The sequence below is a fragment of the Dasypus novemcinctus genome, chromosome 9 (genome assembly GCF_030445035.2).
Source record: "Dasypus novemcinctus isolate mDasNov1 chromosome 9, mDasNov1.1.hap2, whole genome shotgun sequence".
Taxonomy (NCBI): Eukaryota; Metazoa; Chordata; class Mammalia; order Cingulata; family Dasypodidae; genus Dasypus; species Dasypus novemcinctus.
The window spans coordinates 99,388,309-99,413,229 of NC_080681.1; the positions used below are offsets into that span (position 1 = coordinate 99,388,309).

Sequence of the window (24,921 nt, forward strand, 5' to 3'; positions counted from 1 at the left end):
CTACAATAACAAGTTAAAAAAAAAAAGGAACATAGGCAAAATTTTCCCCCCAGTCTTTTCCTTATTTTTTGCAATTTTGAGTGTGCTTTCTTTCAGGGACAACTGTAATGTAGCGGTTGAGAGAATGGATCCTGGAGCTAGACTGCATGGGTTCAGATCCAGGCTCCAACATTTAACAGCTGTTTGATTTTAAGCAAAGCACTTAACTTTGTGCCTCCGTTTTCTTATCTGTAAACAGGGGATGATCATAATAATGCCTGAATCATAAGATTATTAGGTTGCATAAATGAGTTGACCTGTAAAGTACTTCAAGCAGAAACTGGCCACACATAAAGTACTAAATAATTTTTGGTCATTATTATTCTTCCAGAATAATTCTGAAATTTTTATTTTTTTAACGTAGTCAGATCCATAATCTTTTTCTTCATGGCTTCTTGATTTTTCTCTCTGGTTTAGGAAGGTTTGTTTTCTGCACCTCACGAATATAAAAATGTTTTCCAATACCCTCTTTGGTTTTTTTATTGCTTGTTTTCTATGTTAATAACTGTAACAACAAGCCAAGCATTTGTTAGTTGCTGGGATTCAAGGATGAGCAAGACAGAGGGCCTGTCCCTTGCCATCCTAGAGCTTACATTATAGTGAAATAACAGACAAAAAGAAGAGACCAATTAATCAGATGATAAATTGGTGTTATTGCCATGAAAGTAACAAAAACTTCTCTACATATATATGTATTGTTACCTCCTCCTGTGATAGATCTCTCCCCATTTTATTTTTATTTTTTATTTATTTATTTTTTTAAAGATTTATTTATTTATTTAATTCCCCCCCCCCCTCCCCTGGTTGTCTGTTCTTGGTGTCTATTTGCTGCGTCTTGTTTCTTTGTCCGCTTCTGTTGTCGTCAGCGGCACGGGAAGTGTGGGCGGCGCCATTCCTGGGCAGGCTGCTCTTTCTTTTCACGCTGGGCGGCTCTCCTCACGGGTGCACTCCTTGTGCGTGGGGCTCCCCTACGCGGGGGACACCCTTGCGTGGCACGGCACTCCTTGCGCGCATCAGCACTGCACATGGCCAGCTCCACACGGGTCAAGGAGGCCCGGGGTTTGAACCGCGGACCTCCCATGTGGTAGACGGACGCCCTAACCACTGGGCCAAAGTCCGTTTCCCGATCTCTCCCCATTTTAATGTAGTTTACACATAGCATTGGAAGAGCAAATAGAAAAGAAAAAAAGGGGAAAAATAGTAAGTCTGTCCCAGTAGCTTTTGATAAAATTGTGTGACTTCTCCATCTTTACTGGCCTATGTATTATCTTCATTTTTCTGTTCTAATTTTTTTTATTGGAGGTTCCTTATAGCCTTTGGACCATGTTCTTGCCTTTATCTTTCTAACACTCCTCTTAAGAGCTCAAAGGCTTTGGTGTGGAGCCAAGAAGAAGCTACAAAGTAGTCAAGAAGGATGAGGGCTGATGAAAGGCTTACACTAGCTCTAAGAGATATTGGTGACAACTGTAGTTGTATAGTTGGGACAGAAGCTAAATTTTAAGACATTAAAACTTGTCTTCAGCTGTCTGTGATTATGGATTCTGCTGACCCTTTTCTCTGACCAGTCCTTGGTCTCTCTTTTCCTTCCTCCTTTCAACTCTGTAAATAACCTCACTTTCATAAGTTGAAATCTCTTTAAACCTAGAAGATGAGTTGTCACCAAAGTGGAGGCTCTGACCAGATTCATTTTTCCTCTTTCAATCATGAAATACTTTATTCTTACAAAAACAAGCATGCAGATGGTCAAATAGGAGAAAGGTATATAACGTTGGATCAGGTTTTGGATGGGGTGGCATGGTGACTTGTTGGTGTGTACCAGCATGACTTAGCTGTTAAAGACCTGGACTGTCAGTTCCAGTTGCTGTTTGTACGTAAGTTCAAATCTACGCCCTAGCAAAATAATAGCATATTATTTTTTATGGCATGTATTATGTGCCCGGTACTATTCTATGTGCTTTAAACACTCATTTAATCCTTCTAATGCCAAAGGCAAGTACTATTATCACAATCCGCACATTACAGATGAGGAAACTAAGAGACTTGCCAGAGAACATATAACTAGTAAGTGGCACACCCAGGACTTGAATCCAGACAATTGGTTCTAGAGTCTATGTGCTTCTTAATAGGTATGTTATACTGCCTCTCAAGAGTGAGGTATGTTTTTTTGTTTGTTTTAAATAAATTCCTTACAATTTTTAAAAATAATTTTTCTACAAAATATTTTTATTTCTCCCCTCCCCCTCCCCGTCCCCCTATTGTCTGCTTTCTGTTTTCATTTGCTGTGTGTTCTTCTGTTTCTGCTTGTATTCTCATTAGGCAGCTCTGGGAACAGATGCTGGGACCTTCTGGAGTGGGAGAGAGATGGTTACTCTCTTGCGCCACCTCTTCTCCCTGTTCTGCTACGTCTTCTTATTTTCTCTCCTCTGTGTCTCTTGTGTCATCTTGCGGCACCAGCTCTCCACGTTGGCCAGCACCCCTGCTGTAGGGTGGCTTTCCCAGGCAGGGCGGCATTCCCATGCGGGGCGGCATTTCCATTCAAGGCAGCACTCTTGCATGGGACCACATTCCCGCATGGGCTGGCACTCCGCATGGGCCAGCTTGCTCTCACCAGGAGGCCCTGGGCATGTTACCCTGAACCTCCTATATGGTAGACAGGAGCCCAATTGGTTGAGCCATATCCATTTCCCCTTAACTAAGATTTAATATACCAATTTTAGTATGCAATTATTTAGGAATATTGGTATAACTATTTAATAAAGTAATATAATCATGATAGCATATTTAAGTGGGAAAGTTAACATTTCCAAATTCCCCATGTATTTGATTTTGTATATTTTGATTGCTTTCTGAAACCATATAGAACTCTCTGAAAATTGAACAGGACACTTCATCATGTTCTCTTATATCTTACGTAAAAGTGAGTTTGTTTTTATTTCCTAGCATTTTGTTTTGTTTTGTTTTGTTTTAAAAAGACAATTACTTGAGAATTTTGAGATGAGTAGAATAGCATAGGGCAATTTTCTCATGGAAGTTGATAAAGGTTCTGAAAAAGAGGTTGGAGGTGCTAATGTTTTAGAATTAAGGATTTTGAGCTTTTACTGAATGGACAGTTTTACACTTGTGAGGGTGAGGGAATTCTGTGAAAAGAAAATTTAACTCCGGGGAGGAAGTGGGAGGGTGGGGAAGAGGCCATTCTCCATTGAGCGGGCCACAGTGGGACAGCACATGGAAAACAGAAAGGAGGTAGTGGACAGCAGTGGACGTGTGTTGAAATAATTCAAAGGGTTTGGTGGCGACTGATGGATTTAAATCAGTTTTCTGAATGTAATGTTCAGAATTTTAGATCATTGACTACCAGAGTCACCTCTTGTGTGACTATTTGCATCCTTTCGTACCAAATAATTTTGACGAACTGTGAAAAACAGAAGGAGCAGGCTCTCACTCGGCGGTGGATCATGGGGCTGCTTCAAAAGCATCAGATTCTCCCGAGAGGACTCTAAAGCAGCAGCAGGCACGTGGCTCGCGGTCTAAATTCAGCAAGCACTGAAAGGCAGTGGAGGAGGGTTGGGGAGCGGGAAATGCAGGACTGTGGAGGTGGAGGCCTTGGGAAACCTCGGAATCTGGTTTACATAGGCATTCAGAGGACTAGCTCTCCACTTACCCCTTTGGCTCACTTCCCTTTCCCACCATCTCTTACCCTCTGTCCAGTTGGATTTGTGTTTATGAAATCCAACCCCTTTTGTCAGACTCAGCCCTTGCTGTCAGTTAACCCCCCCCCCTCCCCAATAAATCCTGAGCCCGGTTTTCCAGCCTTGGTCTGGTTGGGATGATTCACAAAAAGGTCTAGGGGAGGAGGCGGTGGATGCACTTAGCAGAGTCTATGCTTGTGGCGGTAGACCTGGAAAGAAATGTCTCCTGCCTGAGGTGGGGGGTTGCAGCCCTGCCTCCCTGATGCTTCCTGCCAAGGACAGCCCCTCCTGTGAGTGGGCTCCTTGAATTAATCACAACTAGAACGTGTTTTCATCCGTTATGGCAGACTATCATAAAGCGCTTAATTGAATCCATAATAAAACATTAGATTTTTCTTTCTGCAAACACAACCTCTGCTTACCAAACACTTTATAGTTTTTACATTGACCTCATGGACTTTACACCAAATAAGGGAAACTCAGAGTCAAGGTTTGTTTTTTCATTTTTTCAGCTTATTAGTACAAGCTCCCAGATGGGCCAGGTCCTGGGGCTACATCATTTCCAACACTATCCTATTTAATCTTCATACCCATACTATGAGGGAGAATTATTATTCTTATTTTCAGATGAGGACACTGAAACTCTGAGTGAAGTAACTTACCAGGGTCACACAGCTATATGGTGAGGTTGGGATTCGAATCCAGGTCTGTAAGATTCCAAAATGCATACTCCTTACAGCATACATTGTTTTACTTAGTAGTCATGAAAAATTCATTAGGCACCTAAGATATGAATTGATAGGTTGAATTCATAGATGAAGGACATGGTCTCTGCATGCAGATCAGCAGGCAATTGAAACACAATATAGAGTAAGTATAATGACAGATGAAGAACAGGGGCTTAAGGAGCCTAAAGGAGCAAGTGACAGACCTTGCCCGAGGAAGTCCAGGGAAGGTGACCTTGAATCAATTGGTGCCTATTGCATTCCAGGTCATGTGGTGCTGCAAGCCTTCTTCCCTTCCAACCCCACGATGGGCGCCAGTTGCTGAGATCAGCTCAGCGATAGGTTTGCTGGAAGGCGACGTAGAACTTAAAGAAATAAAGGGACAGAGAACATGAGAGAGGAACCAAGGATGGAACCAGGGGGCTCACAGCTTCTGGAACTGAGAGCCTCAACCCTAGTTTCTGCATCATATTTATAAGGAACTCCAAAGCAGCTGTTCCTCATCAGCACGGCAATGTTTACAATAACTGGGGACAAGTGCAACAAATAGGGAACAGGTAAGCCAATTTCCCACAACAATGTGGAGCCTGGAGTATAGAAAAATAATAGCTAATGTTTTATGCTGGGCACTGTACTAAGCATGCATTACCTCATTTACTCTTCTCAACCTTGATCCTGAGTTGGGCTTTGAAAGGTGGCAAAAGGATTTCCAGCCATGTTGCCTCCCAAGTTGTAATTGCCTATGTGTTCATGTAGCCTCTAGGCATGTTATATGACTATAATAAGAGTCTAGAAGAGAGTTATGTGACCTGGGATAAGGGCCCATCCTGGCCTGTCTGGGGGAGGCAGGTGAGTCAAAGTCTCTTTTCACTTCTCTTGCTGCAGTCCTAGCAACTAGCAAGAGAGAGAAGAGGAGGGTCAGCACCCAAGCTGACTTTTACTACAGAGTGTCAGGAGTATAGGGAACCTATCCCTTTTGAGGATATTGAAATATCCTCAGGATACTTGACTGCCATCAGTCAGAAAGTTGTCCTAATAGGGGGCACCATTTAAAAATTACGCTTGGACATCAGGCATAAACTAAGATTGTCCTGAAAAAACCAGGACATTTGGTTACCTTACCTATGGGCAACAATGTAGGATGTTTTTCAATTCAAAGCTATTACTGATCACATTGAAATGAGCAAATTTGTACATCATTTTTCCTATATTTAGGAAAACCAAGTAGGCACACAGACAATATTTGTCAAATAAATGAAGGAATGAAAGGTGCAGAAAGAAAAGAGAAAACGAATTTGCTAAGGGTATCTTAAATTATTTTCCAAAAGGGTTTTATCAGTAGTGGCCACTTCAATCTTTGTTAACTTGACAGATGTAAAATGGCATCTTATTTTAATTTGCTTTTCCAAAATTACCAGTGAGGATGAACATTCTTCATATGTTTGTTCATTTATTTTGCCTATTTACTTTGGGATCTTGGTCATTTTTCTTAAAAATTGTACAAATTTTTTATATATTAAAAATATTAACAATTTAATATTATTGTTTCCATGTAATTTTTTTAAGTCTGGTTTTCAATGTCCATAACTGTTATTGTTTTTTCTCATGGTGATTTCTACTCTTTTTTTTTAAAAAAGATTTATTTTATTTATTTCTCTTCCCTTCCCTATTCCCACCCTGTTGTCTGCTCTCTTGTGTCCATTCGCTGTGTATTCTTCTGTGTCCACTTGCATTCTCGGTGGCACCAGGAATCTGTGACTCTTTTTGTTGTGTCATCTTGCTGTGTCAGCTCTCCGTGTGTGTGTGGCACCACTCCTGGGCGGGCTGCACTTTTTTCACACAGGGTGGCTCTCCTTAGGGAGTGCACTCATTGCGCGTGGGGCTCCCCTACGTGGGGGACACCCCTGCGTGGCAGGGCACTCCTTGTGCATGGTAGTGCTGTGCATGGGCCAGCTCACCACATGGGCCAGGAGGACCTGGGTTTGAACCCTGGACCTCCTATATGGTAGGTGGATGCTCTATCAGTTAAGCCATATCTGCTTCCCAATTTCTACTCTTAATGTTGGGATATTTATTGATATTTTCCTTTGTGCTTTATTCTATCATATTAATAAATTTTAAAAATTCCTCTTCCTGTCAAAGATCTGATATTTACTTCTCCTTTTTTCCTTGTTCTTTCTTTCAAGATTTGATTTAAAAATACATCAATTTTGTCTTTCTAAAATTAGTTTGATATATTTTTTTTAAAGATTTATTTATTTATTTATTTATTTATTTCTCTCCCCTTCCCCTCCCCCCCCCGGTTGTCTGTTCTCTGTGTCTATTTGTTGCATCTTCTTTGTCCACTTCTGTTGTTGTCAGTAGCACGGGAATCTGTGTTTCTTTTGGTTGGGTCATCTTGTTGTGTCAGCTCTCCGTTTGTGGGTGGCGCCATTCCTGGGCAGGCTGCACTTTCTTTTGCACTGGGTAGCTCTCCTTACAGGGAGCACTCCTTGTGTGTGGGGCTCCCCTACACGGGGGACACCCCTGTGTGGGAAGGCACTCCTTGCGCGCATCAGCACTGCACGTGGGCCAGCTCCACACGGGTCAAGGGGGCCCAGGGTTTGAACCACGGACCTCTTATGTGGTAGATGGACACCCTAACCACTGGGCCAAGTCCGCTGCCTAATTTTTTTATAAACAAGCTATTCTTTCTTTCCTCTCATTGAATTTTTTTTTTTTAGGAGGTACCAGGGGTTGAACCTATGATCTTGTACATGGGAAGCAGGTGCTCAACCACTACATCTGCTACATCTGCTCCCCAGTGAGGGTTGGGTTTTTTGTTTGTTTTTTGTTTTTAGGCAGTATGGGGGATCAAACCTGGGGCCTTGTACGTGGGAAGCAGGCGCTCAACTGCTTGAGCTACATCTGCACCCTCTTATTGATTTTTTTTCCAAATTGATTTTATTGATACATATTAATCATACAATTTATCCAAAGAGTACAATCAATAGCATTTGTTATATATATTTTAAAATTTTATTCTCCCTTCCCCAAAATAGCTCCCTAGTCTGTCTGCTTGTTGTTTCTGCTTACTGTGTTTGCTCATTTTGTCTGCTCATTGTGCCCACTCATCTTCTTTAGGAAACACCAGGAACTGAGCCCAGGATCTCCCATGTGGGAGGCAGGTGCCCAACCACTTAAGCCACATCCACTTCCTGCTAATTGTGTCTGCTCATTGCATCTGCTCATCTTCTTTAGGAGGCACCAGGAACTGAACTCCCATGTGGGAAGTGGGAACGAAACTGCTTAAGCCACATCTACTCTTCCTCACTGATTTTTTAAAAGATTTATTTACTTTATTTTTTAAATTATCCCCCCCAATGGTTCTCTCATCTGTCTGCTCATTGTTTCCTCACGTTCTCCAGGAGTTACCAGGACCCAAACCTGGGAGTACCACATGGGAGGCAAGTGCCCAAAGGCATGAGCCACATCCACTCCCCATGTGCTGTGGCATCTGCTGGCTTATAGCATCTGCTCATTTAGGCATCTGCTCATTGTGGTGGGTATAGCATCTAGCTTGTTGTGGCAGTGTGGTGTCTACTTGTCTTCTTTCAGAGGCACCAGGACCCAGACCTGGGACCCAAATCTGGGACCTCCCATGTGGTAGGTGCGCACCCAACTTGTTGAGTCACACCCGCTTCCTCCCCTCATTAATTAAAAAAAATATATTTTATTCCTTCCCACCCCCTTGTTGTTTGCATTTGTTGTGTCTGCTCGTTGTGTGCTCATCTTCTTTCTAGGAGGCACCAGGAACTGAACCCAGGACATCCCATGTGGGAGGGAGGTGCCTAATTGCTAGAGCTACCTCCACTCCCTGCTTTGTTGTGTCTCTCATTATGTTTTCCTCATGTCTCTTCTTGCATTATCTTGTTGCATCAGCTCACCACATCAGCTCACTGTCTTGCTTTCTTCTTTGGGAGACACTGGGAATCAAACCCGGGACCTCCCATATGATAGGCAGCAGTTCAATTGCTTGAGCCACATCTGCATCCCCCTCATTGATTTTTTTTTGGGAGGGGACAATTTTTTTAATTATCTTTTTTTAAAAAGATGATAGATCCCACAAAATGTTACATTAAAATCATTGATTTTTGATGTTCCCTTATTGTAAAAATTCATCTATATATGGGATCTCTCTTTTAGCTATCTTCCTCTGTTTTGTAATCCTTTAAACTCTCAATATTTAAAGAGCCTTAAAATCATCCCAAGTGGTCAGTTCAGCTGCAGTTGAAAAGTGTTGGATGGCTTAAACATTAAAGAACCTGTGAAGAGAAAGCCTGGAAGGAAAGTCACTGTAGGGGTAAGAGGTGATCAAGATCAGGTAGAACCTCATGATCCCTCCAGGCTAAGACAAAGGAAGAACTCCTCCCCCTCTCTCCAATAAATAAATACTAGAGAGAAAAAGAAATAAACAAACAAGTAAATAAATAAATATACTATGAACACAGCATGTTATCCCTAAACAAAGAAAAGCAATAACCAAGAAGGATATTGCAGTTAATACAACGCTTCTGTAATTGAGAGAGTTAATCCAGATACCGATTAAACCTGCTAGAATATTTTCCCAGTTATTGAAATTAGCCCTTCCGCAAGTTTATTTCTTTGAAGTCTCAATAACAATAGAGTAATGGAGTCTGTGCAGCTAGCTAGCTACTTTCAAGGAAGCAAGGAAGTGGCACAGCCATGGAGACACCTAGTGGTGAGGATCTTTACTGCATCTTTAGAGTTTGCCAGTTGGGCCCATTTAGGAACCACTTACTTGGGGAAGTGTGTATTTTGGGAGTTTAGATGCCCTCCTTTCTACTCCTTTTTCATCTCCCACAACAAAACAGTTTTTTAAAAAAATAAAAACATATTTCTCAATTAAATGTACTGGATACATATAATTTTTTTTGAATCATACAATATGTTATGTAATATATTTGGTTCATAGTAATGCAATCATACAGTATTTGAACCTTTGTGTCTGGCTTGCTTCACTTAACATAATGTCCTCCAGGAACAAAATAGTTTGATGTCTCTATTGTATGCTGATAGATCAGGAAACTGAATACCCTCTGCAAAGTTGGAAGAGAATTCTGAAGCTAAATTAACACATGCTGACCGAAGTGATTCCTCAAGTTCTGGGGTGCAGCTGAAGATGTACATTTAGTAAATTTAATTAACATTCTTTAATGAGTAGCAGTGTGTTCCATCAAGTCATTATATCCATCTCCTACCCCTCTAGGCCTCATAAAAACTCAAACCAGAGAATAATTATACTTTTCATTTATTGTAATTACAGTGTTTGAATTGTAAGTTCAACCACATTCAAAGTATTAGAATGTGAGAGAGGAAGAGGGCATTGGAATAGCTCAGGCAGGGTGCACCTCTCTTGCAAAATAGGGGTAAAAATGTAGAAGTCATCCAAGAGAGCTGCTTTGGAGACCTGCAGACCAGGAGAGTGCCACATGCATCAACTGGAGGGACAGGGAATGGAGAGCTGAAGAAGCCAAAGGGAAAACTGGAGTTGCTATCCCTGTGTCTGGAAACATTGCCCATCCCCCACCCCTGAGTCTAACAGCCTTCATAAAACCTGTGGCTGAGCAGCCAATGGAGAGGGGAAAGGACACATTCCTCCCTGAGAAGTGGGAGAGTGCCTCTGAGGGCTGAGTGTTGTTTCTTTTCAGTAAATGTAACCACCATAACTCAAATTGCTGGTTCAAAAGAGCTAGTTAGTGGGATCTCTATGGAAAAGTTTGCCAAAGAGTGTCAACTGCTGACCGGGCAGGAAAGTAAAGGAAGACCATGCTTGTCTCTCCTGTTTCTTTCCCAGGCACTGTAGATCTGGTCTATGCCCCTTAAGTGGCTCCCTGCCCCTGTTGTGATAACTTGAACAGGGCAACCTTAAAGCTTTAGAAAAAAAATTTAACCAAAAATCAAAGAAGAGCTGTGAAATAAAACCACTAGGCAAGAGAGAAATTGATCAATGGAGTAAAATCACTAACATAATCAGATGTCTAGATATCAATAAAAGAAAACAAGCCATACTAAGAAACAGGAAGATGTGGCCTAGCCAAAGGAACAAACCGAGAAGTCAAATGATACACAGGATTTAAGACAACTAATCAATAATGTTCATACAAACCTCCTTAATTAATTTAATGAGATGAAGAAAAAATATGACTAAAGAGTTAAAGGATATTAAGTTGAGACTGTGTGAACATAAAGAACAACTTGAAAACCTGCATAACAGAGCTTATAGGAATGAAAGTCACAATAGATGAGATTAAAAATACATTAGATATGTGGAGACCTCATATTTTCTGAATGTAATAAAAATTAATTAATTAATTTAAAAAATACATTAGAGACATCTAACAGCAGAAGAACGAATAAGTGAAATTGAGGACAGAATATTTGGACCTGACCAGACAGAAAAAAGAGTGGGAAAAAACTGAACAGGGTCTCAGGGAATTGAATGATGACACAAAACATGCAAACACAAGCATTTTAGAAGAAGAGAACAGAAAAGGGGGAGAAAGAATATTTGAGGAAATACTGACCAAAATTTTTCCAACCATTATGAAAAACATGAATATCAATATTCAAGAAGGAAAATGTACCCCAAACAAAATAAATCTGAATAGACTTACTCTGACACCTACTATTTGAAATGTCAAATACCAAAGATAAAGAGGATTTTGAAAGCAGCAAGAGAAAAACAAAGTATCATTTACAAGAGAGTCTCAGTAAGACTAAGTGCTGATTTCTCATTAGAAACCATGGAAACAAAAAGCAGTGGTATGGTATATTTGAGGTACTGAGAGAGAAAAGCTGCCAGTCAAGAATTCTTTATCTGGCAAAACTAACCTTCAGAAATAAAGGCAAGTTTAAAGTCTTCACAGACAAACAAAAACTGAGAAAGATTGTTACCAAGAGACCAGATCTACAAGAAGTATTAAAGGGTGTGTTACAGTCTGAAAGGACAAGGGTGAGAGGCCTGGAGAAGAGTTTATAAATGAAGATTATAAGATAAACTGAAAGGGTTAAAAGATAGACTGTAGTAATAGGACAAGAGAAACCTAAGGGATAAAATGAACGAAGTAAGTAACACCTGTACAGTAGTGACACGGAATGTTAATGAATTGAACCCCCCCCATCAAAGGACAGATTAATAGAATGGAAAAGAAAACATGAGCAATCTATTATTGTCTACAAGAGACTCACTTTAGATGTAAGGACACAATCAGGGTGAAAGTGAAAAGTTGGAAAAAGATACTTCATGCAAATAGTAACCAAAAAAGATCTAGAGTAGTGATACTGATATTGAATATAACCAATTTTAAGTGCAAAACTGTTATAAGAGATGAAGAAGGTCACTATATATTAATAAAAGGGACAATTCACCAAGAAGAAATAACAATAATAAATATTTATGTATCTAACTCATGCCAAAATGAGTTACGAGATACACAGTGGCAAAACTGAACAGAGAAATAGATGTCTCTACAGTAATAGTTGGAGACTTCAACACACTACTCTCAAAAAGAGATAGAACATCAGTCTGGACAGAGGATAAATGAGGAAACTGAGAGCTTTAACAATATGATAAATGAACTAGACCTAACACATGTATAGAGCATTATATTCCAAAATGGCAGTATATAAATTCTTCTCAAGTGTAGACCATATGCTGGGACATATGTCTAATCTCAATAAATTTATAAACATTGAAATTATACAAGGTACTTTTCCTGATCCTAATAGAATAAAGTTGGAAATTAATAACAGGCTGAAAAAGGGAAATTTTGCACTCAAATAATTAGTGGGTTAAAGAAGAAATTGCACTAGAAGCAGACGTGGCTCAACTGATAAAGCATCTATCTACCATATGGAGTGTCCAGGGTTCGATCCCCAGGGCCTCCTGACACATGTGGTGAGCTGGCCTACATGCAGTGCTGCCGCGCACGAGGAGTGCCCTGCCACACAGGGTACACTCCCTGTGTAGGGGAGTCCTATGCGCAAGGAGTGCACCCCGCAGGGAGAGCCGCTTCATAGCACAGCCCACCCAGGAGTGGTGCTGCACACAGGGACAGCTGATGCAGCAAGAGGACGCAACAGAAAAAGAGACTCAGTTTCCCAGTGCTGATGGATAATGCAGGCAGACATAGACAGCAGAAAAAGGCGGGGGGGGGGGGGGGGGGGGGGGGGGAGGGGGGGAGAGATAAATAAAACAAATCTAAAAAAAAGAAATTGCAGGAGAAATCAGTAAATACCTCAAGACAAATGAAAATGAGAGCACAATATATTAAAACTTATGAGACTCAGTAACATGAATTTGCCCCTAAGGTATTCGTTAATTATTTTGAAATATGGTCTTGCCAAGGTTCTGATGGTTCAAACCTGTACTACTGAAATGTTAAGCAGGACAGACTAAGCTTTCCGGTGCAAATATCTTGAAAGAGAAAGCAATTACTAAATATACAGAGAGGTAACATGACTGTATATGTTGCATCCTGTGTCACCTCCCTCCATGTTAATATTTGATAAAGATTTTGATTTATATGAAACTTCTAAAGCAGAATCAAAGCTCCTCTTGGGAAGCGGCAAGGCTTCAGGATCAGCGACCTTGCATGAATAGCACCAAAGCACGACCACCTGGTAGAGAACACACACTGTTAAAAACCTTGGACTCTGAAAAATAAAGTGCAAGTCTTCAAGATGGCAAAAATAAATAAATAAATAAATAAATAAAATAAAACTTATGAGATACAACTAAGGCAGTGCTAAGAAAGAAATTTATAGCCCTTAATGCTTATATTAAAAAAAGAAGAGGTAAAATCAAAGACTTAATTGCACATCTGGAGGAACTAGAAAAGAACAGCAAACCATCCTAAAGCAAGCAGAAGGAAAAATATAATAAAGGTTAGAGCAGAAATAAATGCAATTGAGAATTTTTTAAAAAGTGAGAATCAGCAGAACTAAAGTTTGGTTCTTTGAGAAGATCAACAAAATTGATAAGCCCTTACCTAGATTAACAAAGAAAAAAAGAAGATGCAAATAAATAAATTCAGAAATGAGAAGGGGGATATTACCACTGATCCAGCAGAAATAAAAAAGATCGTAAAAGGATATTATGAACAACTGTATGCCAACAAACTAGATGTTATTGATATGGACAAATTTCTGGAAACACTTGAACAAACCACACTGGCCTTAGAAGAAATAGAAGACCTCAACAAACCAATTTGAAAGAAATTGAAACAGTCACCAAAAAACTTTCCCAAAGTGCAAAGTCCAGAACCAGATGGTTTCACAGGTAAATTCTACTAATCATTTAAAGAAGATTTAATACCAATCTTGCTCAAATCTTCCAAAAAATTGAACAGGAAGGAATGCTACCAAACTCATTCTATAAAGCCAACATCACCCTAAAATCAAAGCCAAATAAAGATATTACCAAAAAAAAAATACCTGAATATAGAAGCAAAAATCTTCGACAAAATACTTGCTAACCAAATTAAAAAAACACATTTAAAAATTAAACATCAGAATCAAGTGGGCTTTATAACTTATACAAGGGTGGCTCGACATAAGAAAATCAATCAGTGTAATACATCCCATTAATAAACTGAAGAAAAAAAAATACATGATCCTCTGAAAGCAGTAAAGGCATTTAAAATATATATTTATTTTATTTATTTATTTCTCCCCCCACCTCATTGTGTCTGTTTATCATGTGCTCATCTTCCTTTTAGGAGGCATCAGGAACCAAACCTGGAACCTCCCATAGGGGAGGGAATCGCCTAATCACTTGAGTCACCTCCACTCCCTGCTTTGTTGGATCTCTCATTATGTTTCTCTCCTTGTGTCTCTTGTTGCATCACCTTGTTGTGTCAGCTCGTCATCTTGCTTATCTTCTTTACAAGGCAGTGGGAACTGAACCTAGGTCCTCCCTTGTGGTAGGTGAGGGCTCAATCGCTTGAGCCACATCTGCTTCCCAGTAAAGGCATTTGACAAAATACAGCATCCTCTCTTGATAAAATCACTCTGAGAGATAGGAATAGAAGGAAATTTTCTCAACATGGTAAAGTGCATATATGAAAAACACAGCTAACATTGTACTCAATGGTGAAAGACTGAAAGCTTTCCCTCTGAAATAAGGAACAAGACAAATATGCCCACTTTTACCATTATTATCAGTATTGTGCTAGGAGTTCTAGCTAGAGCAATTAGGCAAGAAAAAGAAACAAAATGCACCCAAATAGGAAAGGAAGAAGTTAAACTTTCACTATCCACTGATCATATGATCCTATACTTAGAAAATCCCAAAAAAATCCACAAGAAAACTATTAGAATTAATAGAGGAGTTCAGCAAAGTGGCAGAATACAAAATTTATGTGCAAAAATCAATAGCAGGGAAGTGGATGTGACTCAAGCAATTGGGCTTCCACCTATCACATGGTAGGTACTGGGTTCAGTTTCTGGTGCCTCCTGGAGAAGGTGAGCTGGTACGACAGGCAGATGAAGTGAGATGATGCAACAAGATGATGCAACAAAGAGACACAAAGAGGAAAGACAATGAGAGACACAACAAACCAGGGAGCTGAGGTGGCTCAAACAATTGAGCACCTCTCTCCCTCATGGGAGGCCCCAGGTTCACTTCCCAGGGCCCTCAAGAGAAGGTGAGCAAACACAGAGAGCACACAGTGAATAGACACAGAGAGCAGACAACAACCTCAAACAATGAGGAAGGGGAGAATAAAAAAAAAATAAAATAAATCTTAAAAAATATCAATAGAATTTTTACATGCTACTAACGAGCAATGTGAGGAGGAAGTCAGAAAAAAGCCCCATTTACAATAAAATATTTAGGAATAAATTTAATGAAGGGCGTAAAGGACCTATATTCAGAAAATTATAAAACATTGCTGAAAGAAACCAAAGATGATCTATTTAAATGGAAAGATATTCTGTGTTCATGGATTTGAAGACTAAAGATCATTAAGATGTCAATTCCACTCAAACTGATTGACTGATTTAATGCAATCCCAATAAAAATTCCCATAGCCTTCTTTGTGGAATTGGAAAAGTCAATTACCAAATTTATCTGGAAAGGTAGGCACCTGAATAGCCAAAAATATCTTTAAAAAGAAGAACAAAGTTGGAGGACTCTCACTTCCTGACTTTAAAGGATAATATCTAGCTACAGTTGTAAAAACAGAATATCTTTACTAGCATAAAGATAGAGAGATCAACCAATGGAATTAAATTGAGAGTTTCAGAAATAGACCCTTGCATCTATGGTCAAGGGATTTTGATAAGGCTGTCAAACCCACTCAACTGGGTGAGAACAGCTTATCAATAAATGGTGCTGGGAAAACTGGATAACCACATCTAAAAGAAAGAAAGAGTACGCCTATCTCACATTTTATACAAAAATTAACTGAAAATGAATTAAGGACCTAAATATAAAAGTGAGAACCATAAAACTCCTGAAAGAAAATGTATGAAAACATCTTCAAGATCTATGGAAGGGGAGCGGATGTGGCTCAAGCTTGCCAAAAAGGGGAGAGCGGGGCCAGGAAGAGATTATTTCAGGTCAGAGCATGATTAATAAAAAAGCTAAAACAATGTGGTTGGAGCAGAGAATGCAAGAAAGGGATGCGATTGGAGGGGAAGGTGGAGGCCAGGGAGTGGAGAGTTGTCTCTGAAATTTAGGAGTTTGCATTTTCTCCTAAGAGTAATGGGAAGACAGTGAGGGGAATTAAAGACGAATACAGGGAGCCAATGTGGCTCAAGCGGTTGAGTGCCCATCTCCCACATGGGAGGTCCTGGTTTGGTTCCCAGTGATTCCAGAAAAAAAAGAAACAACAACAAAAAAAAGCAGGAAGGGAAGCGGATGTGGCTCAACTGATAGTGCGTCCACCTACTATATGGAGGGTCCAGGGTTCGTTCCCCAGGCTCTCCTGACCTGTGTGGTAAGCTAGTCCACGCACAGTGCTGCCTCACGCAAGGAGTGCCTCACACAAGCGGCGTCCCACATAGGAGGGCCCCACGTGCAAGGAGTGCGCCCCGCAAGGAGAGCCGCCCCACATGAAAAAAAGTGCAGCCCGCCCAGGAGTGGCGCTGCACACACAGAGAGCTGATGCAGCAAGATGACGCAACAAAAAAGAGATGCAGTTTCCCAGTGCCGCCTGATAATGCTAGCAGATGCAGAAGAACACATAGTGAATGGACAAAGAGAGCAGACCATGGGGGGGGGGGGGAAGGGGATAGAAATAAATAAAATAAATCCTTTTAAAAAAATGTGGCCATTAAAAAATAAAAGGCAGGATAAGTGAAAAAACCAACTCAGGGAAGCTGATGTGGCTCAGTGGTTGAGAACAGGCTTCCTACATATGAGATCCTGGGTTCAATCCCCAGCCCCCGGTATCTCAAAAAAAGAAAAAGTCAGAACTGGGAATTTCAGATTAGCTTCTTAAAAAGGTGATAATTTTGGTTACTGCCTGTGGGATGGAAGAAAGCGGGTGTATTAGTCAGCCAAAGGGGTGTTGATGCAAAGTACCATAAATCTGTTGGCTTTATTTATTTATTTATTTATTTCTCTCCCCCCGCCCCCGCCCCCCAGTTTCTGCTCTCTGTGTCCATTCACTGCGTGTTCTTCTGTGACCACTTCTATCCTTATCAGCTGCACTGGGAATCTGTGTCTCTTTTTGTTGCATCATCTTGCTGCTGTCAGCTCTGCTCTCCGTGTGTGCAGCACCATTTCTGGGCAGGCTGCACTTTCTTTCACGCTGGGCGGCTCTCCTTATGGGGTGCACTCCTTGCGTGTGGGGCTCCCCTACGTGGGGGACACCCCTGCATGGCACAGCACTCCCTGCGCGCATCAGCACTGCATGTGGGCCAGCTCCACACGGGTCAAGGAGGCCCAGGGTTTGAACCGCGGACCTCGCATGTGGTAGGCGGATGCTCTATCCTTTGGGCCAAGTCCGCTTCCCTGTTGGCTTTCACAAAGGTTGTTTATTTGGGGTAGAGGATCACAGTTACAAGATCTTAAAGAGTCCTGACTCAAATTACCATAGAGGTACTTTCTCACTCAAAGTCTGTTGCCACATGTTGACTCAAGATGGCGGTCAATACCTGCAAGGGTTCAGCCTTCCTCTTTCCTCTTAAGGCTCTGTTGTCCCAGCTTCTTCCAATCTCAGCTGTAGGCTGGCATACTGCTTGCCTCTCTTCCTCTGGGGCTCATTTCTTTCCAGGTTCAGCTGCTCTGGTCTCTTCACAAGGTCAGCTGTTATCTATCAGTCTCATCTTTCTTCCTGGGGCTGCAGGAACCTCTGTGTATCTTCTCTGTCTAATTCCATGTAAAAGTCTGTTTTAATAGCCAACCAAGGGCCTGCAACTCAACACTAAGTCACACTCTAATGACGTGGCTGAGTCACAGCCCTAATCTTAACATAATTTATCACACATCTCAGCTGAATCTAATATAATCAAAGGGTTATCATGCCCAGAGGAACAGACCAGTTTACCAACACAACCTATATCTCCTTTTGGAATTCATAATAATATCAAACTGCCGCATAGGGCAATTCCCTCCCCCCACCGCAAGATGGCTCCCTCGCCTGTCGCTTATTGTCTGCTTGTTGTGTCTTCTTATGATCTCTGTTTGTTGTGTCTGCGTGTTTTCTTTTTTAGGAGGCACGGGGACCTCCTATGTGGGAGGCTGGCGCCCAACCACTTGAGCCACATCTGCTCCCTGCTCATTGTGTCTGCTTGTATGTCAGCTTGTTGTGTTTGTTCTGTCTTCTTTAGGAGGCACTGGGAACTGAACCTGGGACCTCCCAAATGGGAGGCAGGCACCCAACTGCTTGAGTCACATCTGCTCCCAGAAGCAGGGCAATTATTACCACGAGTTACCAAGCTTTTTCAGAAGTCTAGTTAAGAAATCATGTGTTTTAGCTTGCATTATAGGGGTGGTTTGGAAGATCAAAGTTTATTTACTACCTGCATACAAAAACATATTGCACATCAAACAACCAAAATTTAAAAAAAAATTTTTTTTTAAAGAGACACTATTGAGGACTAACATAGTTTATAAGAATAAACCTTTTAGAAATTGTACTTTTCAGTAGCTCAGTTTATGTCTGAAAGGACATGACTAATTCAGCTTTGTGTTTTAAGTTATGTTTGATTTTTTTTCTTTTTTTTTTGATTTTTAAATAATGTACACTTTAATAAATAAATCAAACAAAGCCTCAATGTAGAACAATCACTGCCATCATCACCCAGTGTGTCTGCTGATGAGTTTAACAAATGTATTCCAGTGGTATGCAGATTTTCCTCTACATGCAGCATTTAAAAAACACATGAAAACAGACCAGTTTCCAGACTAAACTAATGGAGAAATTACTATTCAGTGCACAATATTTTAGACTGCCTTTCATTCTAGTTTTCCTCAGGTGAAGAAGTGGTCTCACATTACTAAAAGTGGAATAAAAGCAGCTAATGCTTTTCATAAAGAATGTTAGGTTCGGGATCCCACCCCTCCTCCCCCATCTGTGCCATATTTTGAAAACTAACATTTCCTGCAGTCAGCAACTTTTAAAAATGCTACATGTACTATTCTCAAGGCATATCTGATGATAATATTTATAACACAGTAGCTGTCAAAGTATGTTTAACATATGATTTCTTCAAGAAACCTCCCCTTTCTGCATTCCAAATGGAGGAACTAAAAGTGTGATATAAAGATTGGCAATCCCTATTCTATCTTTGGCAAACTTGCACAAGCATTATTGTAAAACATAATGTAAAGGAACTGTAAACTAGGAACTTCTTTAGTTTATGAAACGCCATTCAGGACTGCTGCTTCTTGAGCATTTTCTTCTTTTAAGATATTAATCTCTTCTCCTGGAGTATGCTGTAGCTTAGAAATTTCACCATCAGAAGCAGTAGTTGGACCATTCGTTACCTTTTCTGAAGGACCATGCTCTTCAATCACATCTTTTTCCATTTCTTTCTTATTTTTAACCAGTTTCCCTTGGGAGGTTTCTTTGTCTGCTCTGAGATTCAGCTCTAGAAATATAATCTGCAACTGTGACTAGCCCATTTTCATAACTGAAACTGTATCACAGTCATTCATTCCATGCATCAGAACAGCATCTTCATTAGTCCTTCATCTACGAGTCCACCTGCTTTGACAGTAGGTACTGTGATGAGATTCGCTGGCATCAGTGTCTGCAGTCTGATCTGATTCTGTATTATTAAGTAAGCTGTATGGATGACTCTCTGGATCTTTGAACGCAGAACTGATGGAGGACTTGCCACCACGTGGTCCACCATGACCTCGACTCCCTGAAACACTTCTGCCTCTTCCTCCTGGGCGTCTCCTGCTGTCACTCTGATGCTGGCTCTCTCGGTTATCTTCTCCTGCCCAATGACAGATCACTCAGCTTGTCTATACATTCAGATTCTGTTTCAGAGGGTAGACAACTCAGATTGCACCATAACTGGAGGTAAAATTAGGGCCCCAATGACCTCTGCTGCTTCACTATAAGACCTAGAATCTTGTATAGAAGAGATGGCACTTTCATCAGGGGCATATCCTTTCTCTTTTTCTGGCCATTTGGTGGAAGGAGGTCTGAAACCCATACAAATCTGTTGTAGCTGTTCATTAATCTGTTGGCATCCATTCTTAGCTGTTCTTTCTTTAGATAAGCAATATGTTACTCTAAAGAAAGTGCACTTTCCTGATTCTTTCTTTTGTGCCAAAAATACAAATGGAACTATTCCGTCTTCTCTAGGTAGTTTATTTTCATTGTCTCCTTTGATTCTCACCTGAACCACACCAGATTTGTCCACTATTTCTTGAATCACTTTGCCGCTTTTGCCAATTACTTTTCCAACTTCTTAGGAACCTGAATAAAATCTCTTACAAATTCCAAGAAACCTCTAGCCTTTTAAAAAAAAATTAAATAAAAAAAGTTCTATTTAAAACATCTATCTAAATGTTCCAGTATCTTCACCTAGCACAATAGCTATAACTCCAGGCATATTTCTAACTTGCTGGGTGTTACTACCATGTGTTTCTATTGCCAGACCCATTAACTCTTCTCTCGCAACAAATTCTTCCTGACAAGCTGCTACAAGTTTTTTGTGCATTCTAAATGCTTAGTGGCCTCTTCATTTCTAGACATAAGCATCAACTTTTTATGGATACTTCGCAAATGCATGTCACTTAACATATTTACTCTCTTCATTTTTACTTCACTGGCAGACAGTATCATTAGTGTGTTTTGGGAGTTGCTGAGGGCAGGGAGAGGGAAGAAGAGGTGTGATATGAGGGCATTTTTGGGACTTGGAATTGTCCTGAATGATATTACAGGGACAGATGCAGGACATTATATATCCTGCCATAACCCACTGAATGGACTGGGAGAGTGTAAACTAAATGTAAACTATAATCCGTCCATGCTGTGTAGCAGTGCTCCAAAACGTATTCATCAAATGCAATGAATGTACCACACTGATGAAAGAGGTTGTTGATGTGGGAGGGTGGGGGTGGGGGTGGGGGTGGGGAGTGGAGGTATATGGGACACATTTTGTGTCATCTATACACCTTTTTAAAAGAAAGATAAAAAACTCTGTATGCTCCTATGCTTTCTTAAAATCTTTTGTGTATTTTCATTAGCACATGCCTCTCTCAAATCCTAGGAACGTCCACTATACATTTAAAGGAGATATTCTTTGACATTTTTTTGGTGTGTGTGTGTGTGTGTGTGCGTGGTACTGGGGCCGGGGACTGAACCCAGAACCTCACAGGTGGGAAGTCGGCGCTCAACCACTGAGCCATATCGGCTCCCGAGTTAGTTTTTTTTATTTTTTTGCTTGTTTTTTTAGGAGGCACTGGAACCAAACCCGACAGTATTGTTTTGCTTTGTGATAGGTCAAAGTCATTCACACTTTCATTGTAAGTGGCATCACAAGCAGCGTACTCGATACAAAATTCTCCTTCCATTATTTGAACTTTAGTCAATCACTGTCCACATGGTTCTTGGTCATTCACTCTCGAATAAGCCTCAACTTCATCTCCTTCAATAACTTCTATTTCTATATCAGGTGATGGTGGTAATCGAAATTCATTAAATGGAACCTGCCGTTCTGGTTGCCAATTATTTTAGAAAATAACTGTGATGAAATCTTTATGAACTTCTTTGATAAAACCCTTGAAACACTGGGGACTTCAGCAAAATGCATTTCTAAAACATCGTTATGCTAGACTCCATAATGTCCACTAAAAAACTTATATAAAGCTCCACTGGTGCCACAAACCTCCACCATGAGAGGAACTGCCAGTGGTGGTTTTTGAATCTGTAAAATGGGGAAAATAATACTATCAATTACAGAGTTGTAATGAGAATTAAGTATTAAATACTACAGCGCCTGGCATATACTAAATGTTCATTCATTTTGGCTATTCTTATATTATTGGCTATGATTTGAAGCAGATATTCTTTCCCATGTTAAAGAATTATCTTTTGGGTACATACCAATAGGATTGGGAATGAATGACTGGGGGTGAAGTTTTACTCTAGAAATTGTTCATTGATTGAATATTTGCTAGTTAGCATGTATGTAATGTACTACCTCTGTAGTTTTTAAAAATTAATAATTGAACCTATAACAAAACCTAATTATCAACATCCAGAATGAAAGGGAAGGAAATAATGTATAGCAGAGTAGTTAAGAGCTTGAAATTTAGATTCAGAAGGTTGCGAATTCAAATGCCAGTTCCATTATTCTTTACCAACACTGGGAAACTTACTTAGCTTCCCTAAGTCCCAATTTCCTCATCTGTGAAATTGGAATAATAATAGTACTTAGATCACAGGATTGTTGTAAAAACTGAGATAATTCAAGTAATGCAGTGCCTGGCACAAAGTAAATGGTCACTAAGTGGCAGCAATTCCCGTTATTTAGAATGAGGGGGAAGAGGACTAGCTCATTTTCGTTTTCAGATGTGGTCAGTATAATCTGAACATTCTTTGACCAAATAAAAATAATAAACTTTTTAAAAAAAGATTTGTTTTATTTATTTATTTATTGCTCCCCACCCCCTCATTGTTTGCACTTGCTGTGTGCTGTGTCTTTAGGAGGCACTGGGAACTGAATGCAGGACCTCTGATGTAGGAGGGAGGCACCTAATTGCTCGAGCCACCTTTCCCTGCTTTGCTGAGTCTCTCATTATGCTTTTTCTTGTGTGTCTTATTGCGTCATCTTGTTGTGTCAGCTTGCTGTCTTGCTCATTTTCTTTAGGAGGCACCGGGATCTTCTGCTCCCAGCTTTTGTTGAGTCTCTCCTTATGTTTTTCTTCTTGTGTCTCTTATTGCATCATCTTGTGTAAGTTTGCTGTTCATGCCTGTCACACCAGCTCACTGTCTTCTGTAGGAGGTACCAGGAACTGAACCACAGACCTCCTGTGTAGTAGGCGGGAGCCTGGTTGCCTGAGTCACACCCGCTTCCCAATAATAAACATTTTAAAAAGAATGATCCTTATAATCCAGTTTTTTAAAAATTAAAAACTCGATGAGTGTTGAATTTTATCAAATATCTTCTCAGCTTCCACATACTTTTTCTTATTTGATTTATTGATGGGATGTATTAGCTTATTACTTTTCTTCTTACATCTTAAGAGACTTTCCTAATACTAAGACATCCCAGTATATCTTAAGAAAAATCCTATTTGTTTGCGGTGGATCATTCTTTTAACCTACGTTATATTTATGGATGGACTTTCTTCTAAGGTTTACACATTATTTGCCTTCTCAAGAATACACTAACTAGAATTTTTAACTCTATTTATCTTCTGTACTGTAATACTCAAAGTTCCTTTAGTTATTATATTTTTATAACAACAGCTAGTATTTATTGAGCATTTCGAAAGTGCTCACAACTTCACATAATCCTCACAACATCCCGAAAGAATGTATACTCATTAGGGAACGTGTTAGAAAGTTGAGGGGTCACAGGGCAAGGTCCTAGAGACAGATCCAGAGCCTGTTCTTTACTGTTATGTTTTCATTCATTCATTCAACAAATATTTGTTAAACATATCTGTGCTAGTATCTGTGTCAGGTGCTAGTTGTGTAGTTTTTTTTTTTTTTTTACTTTTTAAAAAAATCAATTTTATTGATTAATAAAGCATACAATTTCTCCAAGGTGTACAATCAATGGTATTTGCTATAATCACATGGTTGTTCATTCATGACTTCTATCATTATTAAAGCATTTTCATTATTTCAATATTAATAATAATAAAAAAACAGACAAGGTTACAAACAAAAAAATTCCTCACCTCTCAATCTCTCTATGCTTTCCCCACTGTGCATAGCTGCTGTTTCTGGCTATTCTAGCTATAGTATATAATCAGTGGTTTTTAGTGTAATTACAACATTGTGCATTTATGATCCTAAAAATTCTAGAACAATTTCATTACTCCAAAAAGAAAGACTCCAAACCCCTTAGCATTCCTTCCTCAGACCTATATAACAACTAATCTTTCATCTTTACGAAATGATTTATATTTATATTTCATATCAATGGAAGCATACGATACATAGTACTCTGTGTCTGGTCTCCTTCACTTAGTATAAATTTTTTTTTCTGATATTAACAGTTGTGCAGTTTTAAAGAACTCAGAGAGAGTTCCAGTTTAGTGTGGGAAATGGACAATAAACAAAAGCAGGAATAAACAAGATAAATGCAAATTGTGAAGGGTGAGTGGCATGCCTGAAATAGAAATTCTAGAGATGGTGTGGTTACTGGCAATAATAAATACAGGATGAGAGTGGTGGTGGCTGATATGAAATGGAAGAAAAGATTGTTGGAGGTGAGATCAAGGAACCGAGAGTCCACATGAATGTTTAACAATGAACACAAGTATAGCAAAGGAAATGAGCCAAAAGCTAATACTGGGGAGAAATGATCCACTGAAAGGTCCAAGATGACAGTAACCAGGTGGGATATTAAGTAATATAATTAAGGAGTGGATGTAGCTCAGTGGTTAAGTGGGGCTTCCCACTATACGAGGTCCCAGTTTCAATCCCTGGCCCCAGTACCTCAAAAAAATATATATATATATGACTAGTGGACTTCAAAGAAGCAGGGGAGATTTAGGTAAGACAGATGATGCCCATTGTTTGATTCCAGAAAGGTAATTTAATATTGTAATTGTAAAAGATCTAAATCTGTTCATAAAGTGTTGAGTGATGGGAGAATTGAGTGTTATGTTCTTCCCGTGATTTGTGTTCATAAGTTATTAGTGTGTGTGTATAAACACACACACATATCCAATCAAGGACTTTTTAAATAAACCAAGAGTTCACCCACTTAAGGTCTATTGCAAAGTCTATACTGTGATCACAAACATGTACTCACAT

General features: G+C 39.9%; 1 pseudogene; it reads right to left on the bottom strand.

Annotated features, from left to right (window-relative positions):
- Positions 1 to 19,633: 19,633 nt before the first annotated feature.
- LOC101445283 (RNA-binding protein FXR1 pseudogene) lies at positions 19,634 to 20,769 on the bottom strand (annotated as a pseudogene).
- Positions 20,770 to 24,921: the final 4,152 nt, after the last annotated feature.